The sequence below is a fragment of the Babylonia areolata genome, chromosome 32 (genome assembly GCF_041734735.1).
Source record: "Babylonia areolata isolate BAREFJ2019XMU chromosome 32, ASM4173473v1, whole genome shotgun sequence".
NCBI classification, from domain to species: Eukaryota; Metazoa; Mollusca; class Gastropoda; order Neogastropoda; family Buccinidae; genus Babylonia; species Babylonia areolata.
Window position 1 is genome coordinate 22,111,750 of NC_134907.1, and position 7,500 is coordinate 22,119,249.

Here is a 7,500-nt window from a genome sequence, read left to right on the forward strand (position 1 = left end):
GCATAAAATGTTACATGTATGTGTGTTGTGTGTGTGTGCGCGCGCGGGTGCGTGACTAAAACCTGATTGAATGACACAGGAAACGAATGATGAGCGCCCCGGCAATGGCGGCGGCAGGTGTCAGCTGGCTCTGTCCAGGCATGCAGCCTGTATGAGCACGTGAGTCCATGTTTGTAGGTCCCTGACTGACTCGGCAGTGCTTTGAGCTTGGTCTCTGAGCGAGGATAGGCGCAAAATAGGCTAAGTATCCAAACAATATCATCATATGGGAGGGATACAAACACACACACACACACACACACACACACACGCGCGCGCACGCACACAGACACAGACACACACACACACACATATATATATATATATATACAGATATATATATATGTATATATATATATTTTTTTTTTTTTTTTTTTTAAACACCGCGTCGAATACAACAATGGAACCCCAACGCTGTCCAGCACTCCCGAGAAGCCCACTTTTTCTCTCCCTTGCCTTACCTCTTACTGTTGTCACTTAGCCGTGCAGTTATTGGCAGAGGCCAAGCGACGGGTGTGTTATAAGTGGATCAGACCACACCTTCATCACCCAAAGGGCGGGCTAGAACGGGGCGGATCTATGTTTATGAACGGCTCCGTATAGTGTAGGTTTAACCCGAGCGGTGCACCGAAACGTGCCTTAATTAAGTCTGTTTAGGCAGGTGTTTAGTCACAGTTCCATGATCTGACGTAAGCGTTGACGTCTTTATTTGGTGGGTGTGTGTGTCCCTCGGTCTCTTCCTCTTCAGTTCTGAAGTTGTTAAAACCGAGAGCGGCGAGTTAACGGTTTGGGGTCCTGGTGTTTTGACAGTACAGACGGCCGAGGTTTTGTCTGACTGGTGAGTGAGTGCATTGTTGATTCTGACGACGAGTGTTTGTTTGGAACAGATAGCGCTGGTTCAGAACTTCGCAAGTTTCTGATTCGATCTGGGTTTGAAACTGGTGAGTTGTCTATATAGGGTATACCTACCTGGCACAGAGAAAGAGAGAGAGAGAGAGTGGGGGGGGAGCTAATCAAGACAAGATAGATCCTTTTTTTTTACGATGGTAGTGGATTGATAATATAAACAGTATCAGTATCAGTAGCTCAAGGAGGCGTCACTGCGTTTGGAAAAGTCCATATACGCTACACCACATCTGCCAAGCAGATGCCTGGCCAGCAGCGTAACTCAACGGGCATTGAAAAGTAGAAGAAAAAAAACAACAACAAAACAACAAAAACAAAAACAAACAACCGACAGTTTGGGGCTTTTTAAAAAAAATTTTTTTTTTAAAATTTTATTAAAAGAATGCACACGTCAAAACGCCCGTTAATATGTAGGTAGTTTGTGTGGGCATGGTGCAGTATAAATGTGTTCATGTGTGTGTGTGTGTGTGTGTGTGTGTGTGTGTGTGTGTGTGCACGCGCGGGTGTGTGTTCCTATTTCGCTTTGTTGACGTAAATAAACTGACAGGCAGACAGACAGACAGGCAGGCAGAGCAGCAGGCAGACAGACAGACAGGTGTGTAGAACATTGTCGTTTTTAAGTATGTCAGTAAACAGTGGTCTGCGGTCAGCGCTGTCCGTGTCACAGCAGATAACAGGCTGTGTCAGTGTAGCTGACCAGGTCAAGGTGAGGGATGAAGCGAAAGGTGTGTCCGCTTTGAAGACACGGGGACATGTGCAGTAGCCGTGTAGTTAGAGCGTTGGACTTTCAATCTGAGGGTCCCGGGTTCGAATCTCGGTAATGACGCCTGGTGTGTAAAGGGTGGAGATTTTCCCCATCTCCCAGGTCAACATATGTGCAGACCTGCTAGTGCCTGAACCCCATTCGTGTGCTTACGCAAGCAGAAGATCAAATGCGCACGTTAAAGATCCTGTAATCCATGTCAGCGTTTGGTGGGTTATGGAAACAAGAACATACCCAGCATGCACAATCCCGAAAACGGAGTATGGCTGCGTACATGGCGGGGGAATACGAGTGAACGTGGGAGTTGCAGCCCACGAACGAAGAAGGAGAAGACACTAGGCGACCAGTGTAATGTCCATGTGCATAATTATAATAATGATATGGATACTTATACTGCGCCTATCCTCGGTCAGAGACCAAGCTCTAAGCGCTTTACAAACACGGGGTCATTTGCACAACAGGCTGTCTACCTGGGCAGAGCCGACTGACGGCTGCCATTGGGCGCTCATCATTCGTTTCCAGTATCAATCAGATTTCAGGCACGCACACTCAGACAGACATGTAACATTTTACGTGTATGACCACTTTGTTTATTCACCCTCCGTTTTCGAGGGGGCGGAAGGGGGGTTGCGGGGGAGGGGGTGGGGGGGCGGGGTGCATGCTGGGCATGTTCTTGTTTCCAAAACCTACCCAACGCTGACATGGATTATATCTCCAACATCCGTATTTGATCTTCTGCATTCGTATACGCACAAATGGGGTTCAGGCACAAGCAGGTCTGCACGTATCTGGGACCTGAGAGATCGAAAAAATCTCCACCCTTTACCCACCTGGCGCCGTCACCGAGATTCGAACCCGGGAACCTGAGATTGGAATTCCAACGCTTTAACCACTTGGCTGTTGTGCGCAAACCATAACGTGCTGAGCTGTCCGACGTTGGGTTAAAAAAAAAAAATTCATGAACCATACACACTATCACACTGACGCAGGTCTTGTATCTGCCTGACTTCTAATGAGTGGACAATTCTTGAATGTACTTAGGTCTTCAGTGTTTGTGATGTTAGCCTATGTCAGGGTTTTTTGTGTTTTTTTAATGTTGTTTTTGATTGAGATGGTGTGTTTGTGTAAATGTTTGTAGTATTGTCATTTACATAAGTGCATTCAGATACAACAGGAAGCATACAGCAATGACTTACGATTATGTGACTTAACTTTTTTTTTTTTCTAAATGGACGCTATAGTCTTTTTGAGGCTAATTCCTTTGTTCCTTCAATACACACATCAGCTTATGTGCCAAAGTGTGTGACAACTATGTGCCAAAGTGTGTGACAACTATGTGCCGAAGTGTGTGACAACTATGTGCCAAAGTGTGTGACAACTATGTGGTGTTCACAAATTGAGAGACAGGGCACAATGCAGCAGGTAATTTTGATATCTGGAGATAACATTGCGGGGATTATTTTTTCAAAAGGTTCTTCACCAGTTTGAGACAAGACAAAAGGCAGCAAGTAATTTGTAATCCGATGATAACATAGTTGGGATCGTTTTTAAAGAGTTGTTCACCCTTGGGACACAGGACAAAAAGCAGGAGGTAATTTGATATCTGAAGATCTCATTGGTGGGGTTGTTTCTTAAAGAGTTGTTCACCACTGGGAGATGGGACAAAATGCAGAAGGTATATTGATATCAATGATGGAACTCGAAGGTTTGTGGAGTGAATGGCACGTCATGGAACAGGAGACCTGAAGGTTTGTGGAGTGAATGGCACGTCATGGAACAGAGACCTCAAGGTTTGTGGAGTGAATGGCACGTCATGGAACAGGGACCTCAAGGTTTGTGGAGTGAATGGCACGTCATGGAACAGGGACCTGAAGGTTTGTGGAGTGAATGGCACGTCATGGAACAGAGACCTCAAGGTTTGTGGAGTGAATGGCACGTCATGGAACAGACACCTCAAGGTTTGTGGAGTGAATGGCACGTCATGGAACAGACACCTCAAGGTTTGTGGAGTGAATGGCACGTCATGGAACAGACACCTCAAGGTTTGTGGAGTGAATGGCACGTCATGGAACAGACACCTCAAGGTTTGTGGAGTGAATGGCACGTCATGGAACAGACACCTCAAGGTTTGTGGAGTGAATGGCACGTCATGGAACAGACACCTCAAGGTTTGTGGAGTGAATGGCACGTCATGGAACAGACACCTCAAGGTTTGTGGAGTGAATGGCACGTCATGGAACAGAGACCTCAAGGTTTGTGGAGTGAATGGCACGTCATGGAACAGGGACCTCAAGGTTTGTGGAGTGAATGGCACGTCATGGAACAGGGACCTCAAGGTTTGTGGAGTGAATGGCACGTCATGGAACAGGGACCTCAAGGTTTGTGGAGTGAATGGCACGTCATGGAACAGAGACCTCAAGGTTTGTGGAGTGAATGGCACGTCATGGAACAGAGACCTCAAGGTTTGTGGAGTGAATGGCACGTCATGGAACAGACACCTCAAGGTTTGTGGAGTGAATGGCACGTCATGGAACAGACACCTCAAGGTTTGTGGAGTGAATGGCACGTCATGGAACAGAGACCTCAAGGTTTGTGGAGTGAATGGCACGTCATGGAACAGGGACCTCAAGGTTTGTGGAGTGAATGGCACGTCATGGAACAGGGACCTCAAGGTTTGTGGAGTGAATGGCACGTCATGGAACAGGGACCTCAAGGTTTGTGGAGTGAATGGCACGTCATGGAACAGAGACCTGAAGGTTTGTGGAGTGAATGGCACGTCATGGAACAGAGACCTGAAGGTTTGTGGAGTGAATGGCACGTCATGGAACAGGGACCTCAAGGTTTGTGGAATGAATGGCACGTCATGGAACAGGGACCTCAAGGTTTGTGGAGTGAATGGCACGTCATGGAACACGGACCTCAAGGTTTGTGGAGTGAATGGCACGTCATGGAACACGGACCTCAAGGTTTGTGGAGTGAATGGCACGTCATGGAACAGAGACCTGAAGGTTTGTGGAGTGAATGGCACGTCATGGAACAGAGACCTCAAGGTTTGTGGAGTGAATGGCACGTCATGGAACAGGGACCTCAAGGTTTGTGGAGTGAATGGCACGTCATGGAACAGAGACCTCAAGGTTTGTGGAGTGAATGGCACGTCATGGAACACTGACCTCAAGGTTTGTGGAGTGAATGGCACGTCATGGAACACGGACCTCAAGGTTTGTGGAGTGAATGGCACGTCATGGAACACGGACGAATGAAGAAAACGAGCCAGTTAGATAACGGTGATGAGGCTTTATGTGGAGTCTCCTACGTTGTGCATGGCGAGAGATAAGGGAAATTTCTGTTCAAGGCTTTTCGTGATAAGATTTCGATTCTCTCTCTGTCTGTCTGTCTGTCTGTCTGTCTGTCTCTCTTTCTCTCTGTGTGTGCAATGCAGAGACACGTCTTAAGGTTTGGCCTCACTATGCTCGAATGTACTCCCTCCTCACGAAACCGGCACTATTTCAATCACTGCTACCATTCTGCTTGTTGACGGCAGTGCAACACCGCACAGGATTAACAACAGTCTGAAAAGGACCAGTGAGCCTCTTTCAATTTCTGGGGAGAGAGAGACAGACACAGAGAAAGAGACAGAGAGAGAGAGAGAGGTCTGGCTTGCTGACACCCATATGTGTAGGGTTCCTGACAACGCCCTGAATGGAGCTATTGCACAATTATGAACACTTGATCACAGGCCTCTGAGAACGTAAAGTGAGGGAAGGGGGTCTGAGTGGGGGGTGGGTGGTGGGAGGGGATGTTGGTGGGTAGAGAGAGTGGGGGGTGGGTGAGGGGTTAGAGAGAGTGGGGGGTGGTGGGGGTAGAGAGAGTGGGGGGTGGGTGGGGGGTTAGAGAGAGTGGGGGGTGGGTGGGGGGTACAGAGAGTGGGGGGTGGGTGGGGGGTTAGAGAGAGTGGGGGGTGGGTGGGGGGTACAGAGAGTGGAGGGTGGGTGGGGGTACAGAGAGTGGGGGGTGGGTGGGGGTTAGAGAGAGTGGGGGTGGGTGGGGTAGAGAGAGTGGGTGGTGGGTGGGGGTAGAGAGAGTGGGGGGTGGGTGGGGGTAGAGAGAGTGGGGGGTGGGGGGGGGTTAGAGAGAGTGGGGGGGGGGGGTAGAGAGAGTGGGGGGGGGTGGGGTAGAGAGAGTGGGGGGTGGGTGGGGGTCAGAGAGAGTGGGGGGTGGGTGGGGGGTAGAGAGAGTGGGGGTGGGGGTGGGGGTACAGAGAGTGGGGGTGGGTGGGGGGTTAGAGAGAGTGGGGGGTGGGGTGGGGGTTAGAGAGAGTGGGGGGTGGGTGGGGGGATAGAGAGAGTGGGGGGTGGGTGGGGGGTACAGAGAGTGGGGGGGGTGGGGGTACAGAGAGTGGGGGGTGGGTGGGGGGTTAGAGAGAGTGGGGGTGGGTGGGGGGATAGAGAGAGTGGGGGGTGGGTGGGGGTAGAGAGAGTGGGGGGTGGGTGGGGGTACAGAGAGTGGGGGATGGGTGGGGGTAGAGAGAGTGGGGGGGTACAGAGAGTGGGGGGTGGGTGGGGGGTTAGAGAGAGTGGGGGGTGGGTGGGGGTAGAGAGAGTGGGGGGTTGGTGGGGGTAGAGAGAGTGGGGGGTTAGAGAGAGTGGGGGGTGGGTGGGGGTACAGAGAGTGGGGGGTTGGTGGGGGTAGAGAGAGTGGGGGTTAGGGGGGTGGGTAGAGAGGGGTGGGTGGGAGGTAGAGAGAGGGGTGGGTGGGTGGGGGGTTAGAGAGAGTGGGGGGTTGGTGGGGGTAGAGAGAGTGGGGGTTAGGGGGGTGGGTAGAGAGGGGTGGGTGGGAGGTAGAGAGAGTGGAGGGTGGGTGGGAGGTAGAGAGAGTGGGGGGTGGGTGGGAGGTAGAGAGAGTGGGGGGTGGGTGGGGGGATAGAGAGAGTGGGGGGTGGGTGGGATGTAGAGAGAGTGGGGGGTGGGTGGGGGGATAGAGAGAGTGGGGGGTGGGGGTGGGTAGAGAGAGTGGGGGGTGGGGGTGGGTAGAGAGAGTGGGGGGTGGGTGGGGGGATAGAGAGAGTGGGGTGGGTGGGTGGGGGGATAGAGAGAGTGGGGGGTGGGTGGGGGGATAGAGAGAGTGGGGGGTGGGTGGGAGGTAGAGAGAGTGGGGGGTGGGTGGGGGGATAGAGAGAGTGGGGTGGGTGGGTGGGGGATAGAGAGAGTGGGGGTGGGTGGGGGGATAGAGAGAGTGGGGGGTGGGCGGGTGGGGGGATAGAGAGAGTGGGGGGTGGGTGGGGGGAGGGGCTGTTGGACGACGTTCTTTGTTGTGCTCTTAGTTATTTGTACCTGTGTGGTCTACAAAGAAGCTGACAACTTAATTGTCTGTCAAATACAATAAAACGTAATGTCTCATACCCTCTCTTGTTCTCTGTCTCCAAAAAACTCAAAAAAACACAATAAGGACCCACGTCAACGCTGTGAAATGAGACAGCGATCATGACGTCAACAAGTGAAGGCTGAAAACCCTGATCCTCTCCTTTCAGTCTCATTGCGTTCTCCTGGCCAGTGACTGGATTCAACAAACAAACAAACACACAAACATACAAAACGTATCATTCTCTCGCTCAGGGAAAGTCTCGACAAGCAGCCACACACACACACACACACACACACACACACACACACGTATTCTCCCCGATACGGCATTCAGTAATATATGCACGCGTGTTTGGTTCTTACTCTTTCTCACGCCCTCTGTACGGCCTGTGACTGCACCGCCTTTCTCGTGGATTTTCATGACTGCGTGTA

The 7,500-nt window shown here is 51.2% G+C and overlaps 1 protein-coding gene across 3 annotated transcripts in view; it reads left to right on the top strand.

Moving 5' to 3' along the window:
* Positions 1–583: 583 nt before the first annotated feature.
* LOC143276465 (uncharacterized) overlaps positions 584–7,500 on the top strand; it is a 15,050-nt gene continuing 8,133 nt past the window's right edge. The window contains exon 1 of one of the 3 annotated variants that reach the window (XM_076580969.1): positions 584–980. The gene's annotated coding sequence lies outside the window, so the exon portion shown is untranslated. Of the gene's footprint in view, positions 981–2,967; positions 3,131–7,500 lie in introns of those variants that run through there. The other 2 variants (XM_076580971.1, XM_076580972.1) reach the window with 2 other exon arrangements.